Below are 13,044 nucleotides of genomic sequence, written 5' to 3' on the forward strand. Positions count from 1 at the left end.
TGGTTTTAAGAATACAGGGAGATAGATATCTTTATTGGATAGACTGTAATTATGAAGTTAATGAAGCTATAAGAGCAGACCCAATAAGGAGGTGAATGCAACACAGCTTCAGCTGCTTCTTTTAACCCCACTGATGGTGAGAGCCTGCCTTAGTATGCTATAGCAGTGGTCTTCAACCTTTCCTGACAGTGGATTTGCCTTTTACCACAACCTGCAATATGGGAGTAGTGTTAAAAAATAATAATTGCAGGTGTCCTGTCAGTGTTTTCTCTGTCAGTCTTTCTCCTACAAGACTTTTCTATTTTAAGACTGCCAATTTTCCATCTACCTACTTCACTTGTGACTGACCGATTGACGGACAAAAATGGCATCTGCCACTTTTCTTCCACCATAGGAAGCCAAAGTAACCGACATCATACAGACTTTATTTATTAATTATCAATGTACCACCTTTTTATAAGTCCTTCCAAAGCAGCTTACAAGTAGCATCCATACAGAGAAGATAAAGTAATACAATTGCAATTAAAAATATCAAAGTGTAGGTCACCGGGATCCTTCACACAGGGCAGTTGATAGGTGATGACCATGTGGGAGCACAGAGAGCTGGAGTAGATACCTAACTTTATCTTTGTCTGCCTCCCTCATTCTCTTCCCTGAAATACATCTCACAGGGTAGTCGGTGGTAGATGGCCTTGGGAGGCAGGGCAGTTCAGCTAGAGCAGGGGTGGGAAACCTCAGGCCCTCCAAATGTGGCCCTCCAAGCCTCTCTAACTGGCCCTTGGAACTCTCCCTAGACCAAATCTCTCACTGCCCCTGCTTTGCACCCCAGGTGTTTTTGTCTGGCTCAAACATGGGCAAAATTCACCTAATGTGCCCTGTTAGCGGAAACCCTGTGCAACAATTTCCCCTTTCACATTGGGGCTTGGCCCCCTCTTCTAAATTGAAGAGGAGGGGGGTTGTTTCGTTTGGCAAGCTGCAATGCACACACAGATGGAGCGTTTGCAAGAGCCTGGTATTGAATTATATCCTGTGTCCTTGAACTCTGATAATGCTTCTTGCTTGTCTCGATGAAGGATGAAGTGGGATGTGGTAGTTTATGTGGAAGCTAGCCTACTGTGCAGAGGTAAACATTGACATAAGTTGCTTCGCCTACTGGCCCTTAGAAGACTGGAGAGAAGGGAATGCAAACCTCGGGCTGAAAAAGTTCCTCCATCTCTGATCTAGAAGAAAGTCTGAAGTTGCCTTTGCCTCCCTCCTCCCCCCCCCCCCCATTCCTTCCCATTGGGCAGTTGATACAAACTGATGGAAAGAACCAAAACAGTGTCAAGCAGAATGATAAAATATTATGATAACAAAACCAGCAAACGTTACAGATTACTGGTTGATCTTCCCCACTGATGAGCCAGATCTTTGCCAGCTGTTGGGTGGCATATAATGGCAGAGCCATATAGGGTCCATTTAGGGAGCATATTCCACAGAGTCAGTGCCACAATAAAATAGGTCCTGTTTGTGCCTCCCTGCCAAACCTTACCCAGTGGGCAGACCGGAAGCAGGGGCTCAGCTATCAAATGGTTGGCATGGGATTGTAAATATGGCAGAAGATGATTGTTAAGATTCCCATGTTTATCTCCATGCTGTGAAAGAAATGCTTTACCTGCTAGTATCAGCAAAAGCTGTTGGGTAAAGGCACTGGAATGAGCTGGGGTTTTCTTTTCTTTTCTGAAAGGTAGGCCGCCCAATTTTCTTTACTTCCCCTGTTAAAAAACTAAACTTCAAAACTGCTTTTTGCACTACCGGGGCAGCCCACTTAAGTTGATGTGGGTCATTGTGACCCGCTAGTTTAAGCAGTTTAAGACCACAGTACTATGGCTTGGAGGACAAAAAGAAAGAAAAGGTGGGGGAAGCGTTTTCTCTCTTGATTAGAAGCTCAGGATCATTGATGCTGAACTCTTCTGTGGAGCTATCCAAAAGGGCAACTTGGTGGGTCTCATTAGAGAGAGAGAATGAAAAAGTGGGTAGAGTTCAGAATAAAGATCCAGGTCTCAAATGGAAGATAAAGTTTAAGTCAGTTAAAACCACAGTGCAATCCTATGCATGTCTACTGAGATGTGTCCCGTTCAGTTCAGTGAGATAATGCCAGGGAAATGTGTTTAAGATTGCAGCCTTATGGCACAATCCCATGCATGTTTATTCAGCAGTAAGTCCCATTGTGTTCAATGTGTATAAAACTGTGCAATGTAGGACTGCAAATCAAATTTTTGAAGTTTAGATGATTTTGATTTTACCACATGCAGATTTGGTTTCTCCCATACTGACCAAAGGATAATCAAGTTAGGATTCGAAGTGGAAGGTCTGTATCCACTTGAGAATTGGGGCATATTTTCTATCCTGACTTTAAAGAGTTTATATACTTGTATACTTCTATACTTATATCGCTGGTCCATGAAAGAAGAGACATATGCAGCTTGTTATATGGAGCTGGGCATCAGAAAAGATGAATTTACATCTTCTGCATGGTTCCCTCTAGAGTGATAGACATGTTAGTCTGTTGTTACAAAAACAACAAAGTCTGGTTGGGCCTTAAAGACTAACATAAGCTTTTGTGGATACCACCCAATCTGTCAAATGCATGAAAGGTTAACCTCCTGCCTTATGTTTTTATTAACAAATTCATGGCTATCAATAGCTACTAGTTAAGATAGCTATAGAGCATGAGACTCTTAAAGTGAGGGTCGTGGGTTTGAGCCCCACATTGGGCAAAAAGATTCCTGCATTACAACGGATTGGATTAGATGACCCACGGGATCCCTTCCAACTGTATCGTTCTATGATTCCTCCCATATTGGGGGCAGTATCTCCTTGAATACCAGTTGCTCTCTCTCTCTCATTTCCTGCTTATGGGTTTCCCAGGAGTATTTGGGATGCTGACCAGGATGCTGAATTAGGTGGCCTGATCCAGCTGTCTCCTTATATTTTTATGCTACTTGAATCTGAAATATCTACAGTGGAGAGTCCATAAATAGTACTCAAATGCGTTGTGCAATTTGTCATTTGGAACGTCTAAAACGGGGACTAATTCTTTCAATAAACTTATCCTCCGTTTGAAAGATACTCAAAGCCACATTGTAAACTGGAGCAAGACAGCTTCAATCAAAGAGCCAATTTCACTTCACAACCTGAAGACAATGCCCACTTTGTACACTGCCTTTCAGATCAAACCAATGGAGCTAGCCTTCGCCTAGTAGTCTGTGCAAAGCCTTAAAGTGTATCCTTCACAGGACTTCCCCCCCTTGTTCAGATTTAAGGTAACTTCTTGGCTTGATGGTTTTCAGCTGAACTGAACTGTGAAACCTGATATGGAGCACGTTTAATACCACCAGTATATGTACTGAATGCTAAGAAATGGTGGATATGAGGGGGGAGTGGGATCATGACAGCAGGCCCTGTACATAAGACCTATACATCCTTAGTTAACTATCAAAAGAGACTCTGCACACATACAAACTCTATATATGAGACGAGGACCTTGCAGAAAGCAGGGTTCTCAATCACATGGAAAGAGCCAGTGTAATGTAATGGTTAGAGCATTGGACTATGACCTAGGAAACCGGAAACCAGACTTCAAATCCCCACTCAGCCATGAAGCTCCCTTGGGCCAGTCACTCACTCTCAGCCAAACCTACCTCAAGAATTGTGGTGGGGATTAAATGAGGAAAACAGGTAGGATATAAATGCAATAAATCAATGCATTTGTATGCATATAGGGTCTGTTATTTCAATCTAGCAGATGTGTATAGATTTGGAACAGGTCCTGCTGCCATGATCCCTGTCCCCAGGGCTTGCACACACATAAGGCAGCCCGCTTCAGGTGGCATGAACCACAGGGGCAGCAGATCCGACCTCCAATGAACACATTGCCCACTGCTGCCACAGTGGCAACAGCAGCTGCGGCGCACTTCCTTGGAGGTCAGATCTGCCGCCTCCTCTGCAGTGCCCTATCCATCACTGCCACATGCAAGTGCACAAGCACTACAGTGGCCTGCCCAGAGTGTCAGTACCCCTACACCGCAATGAAGTGGTTTAAGGGGGAGCAGGAGGCATGGTGCAGGTGCACTGAGGCTCTGCCCAGGACCACAGCGTAAGTATGCCTCCTCATTCCTCGCAACAGAGGCCTTCTTGCATTCTTGTGCTGGCCAGAGCCTCAGTGTGCTGCCTGTGGGGTCTTGAGTCTCCCCTCACCCACCTGGCTGGGTGGCAAGGTTCTGCAATGGCTTTCCCCAAGGAGATGCCCAAGTGGAGCCTGCCTTCCTGGCTAGTGGTGAGGCTTTGTCAGGGCGGGGGTCAGATCAAGAGTGGCAGTGGGGTGTTTTGCCCGAGGTCCCAAAACACCTCAGATGCCCCTGCTTCTCCTTCTCCCCTTCCTATTCATTCACACACTGATTGTGCGAAAAGCACTATTGTTGGCTGCTAATAGCTTGCTCTGCTTGACTTCTGGTAGCTGGGTGTTCAATGAGTAATGACAGGAAAAGAGGGCTCATTATAATTACAGCACATTAAGTTAGTGGAAGTTTTCTTGGCAAGGCGTTATGAGTCCATGCTCTTCCAGAATTGACTGCTGAAGGGACTGTTTAAAATTTTAAACGTTCTCGTTGGGTGCCTCTTGTGGAATACAGATTGGCCCACATTAGAAAATGGAAACTCCATCACAGATTTCTCCCCAACCAGACCATGATTATATCCATTTACATTTCCCCCCACAGCATCACCTTCCTGCACATGGATCTCAGTATTAGCGTATTGCAGTCAACTAGTCCCCACCCAATTCCTTGTTTCTGAAAAAAAGAATATGTATAAAAACTGAGGGGGTGGGGAGGCATCACAAAAAATTTCTACGTTATTTGCAAGATGTGAAATTGTGTGTGCGGTAGATCCGTTGCAATCAGTAGACACAACTAACTTACATCCATTGGTGTCAATAGGAAGATTGCAATAGGATGCAATCATATATTTTTAGTTCATAATGGTGGAGGAGGATTTTGGCTAATAAGACTAGAAGGGCCAAGTCAAAGACCCATTTACAATAATAACAAAGCACTCCTGGTGGAATCCACTTTTTGGAACATTTTCTAAGCTGTAGTGAATTAAGCATTTGGAGTAATGTCCCAAACCATGGTTTGATTTCACAAAATAAAAAAAAATGAGTAAAAAAAAAGTCACATGAAAGGAAAGGGCTACAGATGGAAGATGGAGTTGATAATATAAGATGGGAGGGGGGAGGGAATATTGAGACACCAAAATCAATGATGAGTGGGAAAGCACAAAAGCATAGAAAGTTCGCAGAAGAATGGCCATTTCTGTTTTCTCAATCTCCATTCCTAGCTGGAGAAAAATCTATCTTGCACTTGCTTCTCCTCTTCTCCTAACAAAAATAGATGCCCGGGCAGGTGTCCTGTTTTTCTCCTTGAAAATCAGTTCATCTTATAAATGCATTTAAAAAAACAAACAAACATATAAGCACTGTCTCAAACTGCATAACTATTGTGAGCTTTTTTAGCATCTGAATCTGAAGGAGGTCATACTTTCAGTGGGACCTCTCCAATATTTTATGTACAAATTCATCTATCAGACTGTCATACTTAAAGCTTTTTGACAGTTCACTTTCTACTGATACCATTTAAAAAATCCTGAGAGTCATTTTCTTGGCTCATCAGACACCTCAGAGAGCTCTGTGGAAACTACGATAATGGGTCCACCCAGGGAAATGCGCAGTACTACAGCCTTGTGCTGTCTTTTTCATTCAGAAATACACATTTTACAGTGGCAAATGAATATATAGCCTGTTTCATTTCAGCAAGGCATTGCAGCTTCTTCATCCGTTACTAATAGTCAATATCAAAATAGTCTTTTGGGGTCCATTGGCGTTTGTTAGGAAGAGCCAGCCTTAGCAATTTTGAATAGGCCTGAGAAACAACATTTTGCCAGTCTGTGAGAAGTTTCCATTCCAGCAGCACCATTATGTACAAACCTGTCCAAAGGGTTTGTGGGAAGGAATTAGTGAGAACAATCTTTTGTCACACAACATTTTAAATTGCTTGTATATAATATGTATGCAGTCAAGGACAATCAGTAACCAAGTCCCTATAGCCTCATTGTGGGGGGAGAAGTTGTTGGAAGGACATTACATATTTGCTCCAAGACATCTGAAGATTTTAAAAAGCTTCTTAGGGGAATATTCAAGGTTCTAGTTTTGACATACAAATCTCTAACCTTGTGGCTTGGGCACTAGCCCTACATATATGAGACAGTATAATCTCCAATATATCACAGCTCAATCTTCAGGATCAATAATATCACTCTACTTTACCTGTGAGACCTTCCTATTCGGGCTGGCTTTTTAAAGGTCATGATTAAGCCACTATGGGATGATTTTGCAATATAATAGCCAAAGACTTAGTGGAAATTTATTCTGTATTGTCCCTTTTCAGGATCTCTAAAAAGAAGGACCCTAAGAATCATAACTTTTTTGTTTTACAAAAAAAGAGAAGTTTCTAGCTTTCCTTGTTAGAATTTGAAAATGTACCGACAGAGCATGTGCTATCAAATTAAAAACAGAGAGGAACGGGGTTCCTTTTCCATTGGTCGAAGAGTGGGTTTCTCCTTCAGGTACAATATTATCAGGGACTCATTTTACACACATCAGATGTATTCACCTTAGCCTGCTCTTTCTCAAGCTACTGAATTGCAAGTTAGAGGTCATATTCTATGTTGTGCTGCATGATTGCTGCCATTTAAATTTCCGGAACATATAAGCAAAAGGTTTTAAAAACAGCTTTGCAAGAATATTTGGCTTTAAGCAGGACTTGAAAGATGAGCAAGACAGAGAGAATGGGCCAAATGATCTTAAGTTAAAGAACACTATCCAGTAATGTATAGCTGGGAGTGCTAAAGTTTCCTTTACTATATGAGCAATATTTTCAATGAGGTGTATTATCAGAAGTAAGAGATAAAACCAAGGGTGGCAAAAAGCCTTAAAAGGTGAGGGCAGAAATCTTGAATTAGGGTAAAGACTGGTAAACAATGAAAAGGCTTGAGCTGGCCAATGCAGGGAGCTAGATATGTGATCCTAACAACCAAGATTTGAGCAGAGACTGACAAGGTGGCTGCTATAGCCTGCGAGAAAACAGCAAGAAAGAGCCAAGAGCCTGTTGATATTGATCATTTTGGGGAAATAAAAGTAGCAGGCCCTTGCAGTGGAATGAATCTGGCAGGTGGAGATGTGTATAGTTGCGAGGAAGAACTCTGCAGTCTCATTGGACTACAGAGGAAATGATAGCTTTCTCTGGAGTTGCGACAGAATCACAGAAGCATAGAATTGTAGAGTTGGAAGGGACCACATGTGGTCCAGCTCTCTGCAATGCGGGAATCTTTCAAAGTGGGGCTTGAAACCCACAAGCCTGAGATTGAGTCTCATGCTCTACCGACGAATCCAATCACAGTTGTTGTAGCAATATGAATCTCTTAAAAATTGGGAGGGAAAATACAAAGTCAGAATCGGGGAACCTGTGGCCTTCCAGATATGGTGGGACTTCAACTCCCACTAGGCACTGTCAGCATGCCCAGTAGTCAAGGATGGTGGGAGTTGTAGTCCAGCAAGATCTGGAGTGTCACAGGTTCCTAGTCTTTGCAGTTCTTCTGCTTTTCTTTTGTTTGTTGCTCCTGTTTGCAGTTTCCCCTCTTACTCAAATTATTCCTGCAGTTTCTCAGACTTGGTGGGGCGGGGGGAAGGCTTCCACTTCTGGAGATATTTTGTGACCAAAACAGCGAGGTAATTTTTAGTCTTCTGTCTTCCCTCGAGAGGAGAGGAATTTTCTTGCCATTTGTATTTTCATCTGGCATTCAATACTTACTGGAACCTGCAGAAAGCTTTTATTGCCTTATTTCATCTTACAAAGCCCTCTCTTATTCTCCATATAAAACATATTGATGCCATTTCCCATGAAGTGCACCCTAAATATATTTAACTAGGCATTAAATTTAGATTTAACAGGATAGTAACTGCCTCCTAAGTAAATACTCTGAGATAAGGAAATGTTTAGCCAGATTTAGCAGTTGTGTGGCAGATGCTACTCGCATTGCATAATTGTTAATCTCCGACAAATATGTTTTCTTTACTCCACTGGTATTTAATTAACATATAATAACTCTTATTAACTGCAAATGAACAGCTCACATGATGCCATGGGAAGAGGTATGCAGTGCTATCGATGTAGTTGGCTGTTTCAGATTGCCTTCAACTTCTCACAGTAGCAAGCTTCACCCCAGCTTATGTGCTTCTTCACAATAGTGTCCTTGTCAAGGTCATCCTGGACAAGAGAGGAGAAAGCTTCATTACGAAATAGCATATCAAGGCAGAGGCATCATTATAGTGTGAGCTGTATTTACTGTAGGCCAACAGAATGCATATTACAAGGGTAGGTGTGGGGGTTTTTCATTTAAATTTTAATTGAATTGAAAAATTTAGAAGATCATCTGAATTTTCAGTTTGGGAATTGCATTTGCAAAGAGCGAAATCAGTACAGAGGAATGGTCCAAGCATTTTGATGCAACTGATGACAGCAAATATACTTAACTGGAAATCTGGGACATGGTGTGCATGTGTATCAAATACCAATTTCTGTTGTGGGAGCAATTAAAAATAACTGTAAAAAGATGCTGGTGTAAAATTCTTACTAATATATTCCATTTCAGAATTTTCATTACAAACTGCAGCTTGAAAAACAAAGATTCCCACACCCAAAATTTATCAGCTGATACAATGACACACAATGGGTGTGAATCATGAAGAGACACCACTATTTAGCTGAAAGGACTGAAAACAATTACAATAATTAATAATAATAGCCATCTGTTCTGCTTGACAGCAAGTCTTGTGTAGCTCCAAAGCTTGCATACGCTAAACCCAATAGTCCTTACTAGTTTAATAAATAATTTATAATAATAATAATAATAATAAATAATAATAAATAATGAAATACATTAATTATAATTATAACATAGCAAGGGATGCCACCATGCAGAAACTAGCTGAAGCCTGCACAACCAACACAGATATGCATTTGCCAGTTGATTATGTTGCTTTGAATGTATACTTGACTTTATTTGGCAATGTTTTATTCTGGATTGTTTTATTTGATGTTTTGATGTGCTTTGTAAACCGCTTTGAGGTCTTAATAATAATAACAATAACAATAACAATAATAAATGTTCTAAACTGGGTACCATTTGCCTGGACTGATCTGGATATGAATGTGCATCACCATCCAATACTATTGACTGTTGTGTGTGCACTTATAAGGGGCACTTATGTCACTTATTTATATATTTTATAATCTGGAAGTAACATGGCAACAACTCTGCACATGGAGACCTCATTATATGTTACAGTTTGAGGTAACAGTCTCCCATAGTTTGCAGTTTGTTTATATGAACTTGTCAGTTATTTAGATGGCATTGTATTTTATGCAAACGCTGGTAAATGGCAACTAAGTGTTTCAATTCTGCAACAAAATGCTCATGACTCTATTCCATTGAAAAAGTAAAGCACATAACTTGTTGAATGTCTTCATCATCTGCAAGCAGGAGCAAGATGGCAACAGTTCAGAAGGAATCCCTAATTTGGACCTTTGTTGGCTTTAATTGGAAAAAAATAAGCTCTCTTCCTATTAATCCTTTCCTCTGTCACATGCTCTTGTCCTGGTTGTAGCCAGATTCCAGAATCTGGCAGCAACATTAAGATTGTCCCTGGGCATGGCTGTCTCATGTATGTGAGGAATGGGAAAAGAGGGAGGGTACCGACACTGATTGAGCCATCATCCCAGGCTAACTGCCCCCTACCCGCTTACTTAATTAATCTCCCATCCTTGTGCAATGATGGCGATGGTGCACGAGCTGCTCTGTGAATGCTCTTTGGGTCAAGCTGGCGAAGCTGTTGCAAGGATCTGGGGCTCAGCTGCCGGTGCTGGCGTTGGGGGAGGACAGACTGAGCATTCACACTGCAGGCAACTCAATGCCATCATTGTCTACACTCCAATTAGACCCTCACAGGCCAGGGGCACAGAGGAGAGAGCGTGCAAGAGGAAAGGGCTGGTCTGAGGGTGCGGCTGTGACTGTTTCATCTGGGGAAGGAAAAGGAAAGAAGAATAAAAGAGCAATATCTGAAACTGAAATGCTAATTGCCCACAAGAATGTTCCCCTTTTCATCAAAAGGTCTAATGATTTAAGGCCGCTCTGTCAAACTTCGGGTCATTACAAAAATTCTGCCCCCAGGTCCAACTGCCAACCTTTTGTTGTCTCTTTTCCTCACTCCTCAGTTCTTAGACTGTGTGTGTGTGTGTGTGTGTGTGTGTGTGTGTGTGATCATTAATGTTAAGATATTGCAGTAAAAGGGTATTCAAACATATGGATAGCACTGTGATTATATTTCAGGGAGATTTTCTGCTCTCCGTTAATAGCAGTATATATAGATCAGCCTCAAGCTGAACACAGCAAAGAAAAAGGAATGGGGGGTGGAAAGCAAAGGGTAAAGAAGAAAAGGAAATCAGCCCAGCTTTAGATGCAATTGGAGGTTATAGTTTAGTAAAATGGAATGTTAGTGACAGGGTAATTTCAGCCCAATTCAGACTTGGGATCCCAGCTTGGGATCAGGGAGCTTTTTAAACTGGGGAGTGTGTTAAATATGTGCCTCTACCCCACCCTAACCTTAAATGGTAGAAGCCAAGTTTCTATCACCTCATGATCTCTGGTTTGGAATCAGGGAGTTTTTTTAACACTGGGAGATGGTGTTAAAAGATATGCCCATCCCACTCAGTCTGAAGCGATGCAGTTTGGATTACTTTGTTTATATTTATTTATAATAGTGTTTATATACCACCCTCTCATAAAATATCAGGGCAGTCATATCATCTGAATAATGTGTAGAAACACTGAGGTATGACTCCCATGATGCACTGAATGAGGGGAGTGGGAAGGCTACTTTTGGAAGAATAGAATCATAGAACCTTATGGATTAAGGGCTGATTTCCCCTGACAAGAACCTTGTTTGGGCATTTATTCAGGTAGAAATGGATGTGGAAGTAGAAATGGATACTTAAATTGGGGGTTACACCCCTTTGAATTATTCCTGACCTCCATATGTTTTGAGTTCCTGTGTGCATGCAAACAAACCTTAAGTCCCCATACCTGTGGTTCATAATATGCTTTTCTAGCTTGGGAGCCAAGCATATTGGTGCCCAGCTCTGCCAGACCTAGAAGTGGCAAACTTTTCCGAGCCTGCCCACCTTTCAATCACTTGAGGTCACTGTAATAGGACTTCAGCTGATTTAGGCCATGCACACACCATACATTTAAAGGACATTTGTCCCCCCAGAATTGTAGGTCTGTGAAAAGAAAACTACAGTTCCCAGGCTTATTTGGGGGAAAACAGTGTGCTTTCAATGTCTGGCATGCACGCAGCCTTAAACTTAAAACCGCAGGTGCAGATTCTTCCTTTGCCGTCCCAGCTGAGCTCGATCTGCCAAGAAAGATATTTCATTCGCCTCCCAGCTGAACTTGGTTCCATCACTTTTCCTGCTCTGCACATTATGTCATATGAGGGGACAAGTAGGCATGGCTTGGGCCAAACAGCACCACAGGCTGAAAGGTGGGGGGCTGATGGGCCCAATTAGGTACTTGGGCTGCAAGTCCCCCCCCCAACTCCTGTATGCATTCAATGATAGGTGCACACGTATAGAATTCAGGACCAGCATGCTTGCCGAAAATGCACACCTGAGCTGGACTTGTGCTCATCATTGTGCTCCCCTAAGCCCTGTCTCCCACTGAAAGCTGCTGGCCTTTGCCAAACCCACCAGAAGCTGAAGCTGCCAGGCTTGGCAAACTGCTGCAGTGCAAACCACAGTTTAATGGAGCAAAGCAGTTTGCCAGCTCCTTAATTCAGCGAGTGCCTCCTCACGTCAAAAGGAAGGCGGCAGGCTGAGGCAACAGAATACTGGACTGTACCACTACAGTCCCCCGCCGCGCCCGCGTGTAAGAAGTTCCCACGTGCCAGTTGAGGAACCCTCTCCGCGAAGTTCTGTTTTACTTCAGAAAGGGAGCTTTATTATGCAGGGGAGCGTTCAAAACACCACAAGCGCCCAGAAACCATCCCTCATTCCATGCAATGTGGTGGCCAGCAGAGGAGTAGCCCTGGCGGGGGCACGGCAGCCAAGGAGTAATACGACCCTCAGGAGGGTGAAATACGACTCTTAACGGGCCAACTCCCCCCCCCCGCCCGCCTTGCTCTATTCCCCTCCACCGCCCAGAGACCCCTCTATCCCTCCACATCGCGCCTCATCTCTCCTCATCCAGCCGCAGCCTCCCCGTCTCCCCGCCTCGCCTGCTCTCCCCAGGCCCCTCGGTTCCCTCTCTTTCCCGAGCCTCCTGCCGCCCTGTGGTAGTAGCGGTGGTGGTGGAGTCGTCCAGGCCTCGGAGATGAAGCTGTTGTCGTGACAACCTCGAGGAGCACCGGGGCTTTGATCTGGGCGGGCTGGTGGGGCGGCGGAAGGGGGCTGCCGTGTGTGTGTGTGTGTGTGTGTGTGGAGTTGTTGAGGCGGGTTGGGGCTCGTGAGGCGGGAGGGCCACTTGCCCGAGAGCCAGGCTGCGAGAGAGGAGACCCCCTTTCCCCCTCCTCCGGCGCTGAGGCGCGCTTCGCCCTCCCTTCCCCTCGCTCTCCCTCCCTCCCTCCCTCCCTCCTTCCCTCCTTCGCTCCGCCTGGGAAAGTGGGTTAGGAAGGGAGCCGAGCGCTCAGAGACTGCTCAGCCGCTCGCCCGAGCAGGAGCATCCGCGCGCCGGGGAGGAGAGAGGAGAGAGGAGGAGGAGGCAGGCAAAAGTCCCAGCCCTTCGCCTTCGGGGGGCTCGCTTGCCCTTTCGAAGCTCTTTTGGACTGCTTGATTTGTTTGTTTTCGTCTCTCTCTCTCTCCGCCGGCCCCTTTCCTCCGGTCTCGCTCCCCC

General features: G+C 43.9%; 1 protein-coding gene across 1 annotated transcript in view; it reads left to right on the forward strand.

Annotated features, from left to right (window-relative positions):
* The window catches only part of LSAMP (limbic system associated membrane protein), a 1,415,745-nt gene that overhangs the window by 955,668 nt on the left and 447,033 nt on the right, over positions 1 to 13,044 (forward strand). The gene's annotated exons all lie outside the window — the stretch shown is intronic.

This window comes from Podarcis muralis, chromosome 4 (genome assembly GCF_964188315.1).
Source record: "Podarcis muralis chromosome 4, rPodMur119.hap1.1, whole genome shotgun sequence".
NCBI classification, from domain to species: Eukaryota; Metazoa; Chordata; class Lepidosauria; order Squamata; family Lacertidae; genus Podarcis; species Podarcis muralis.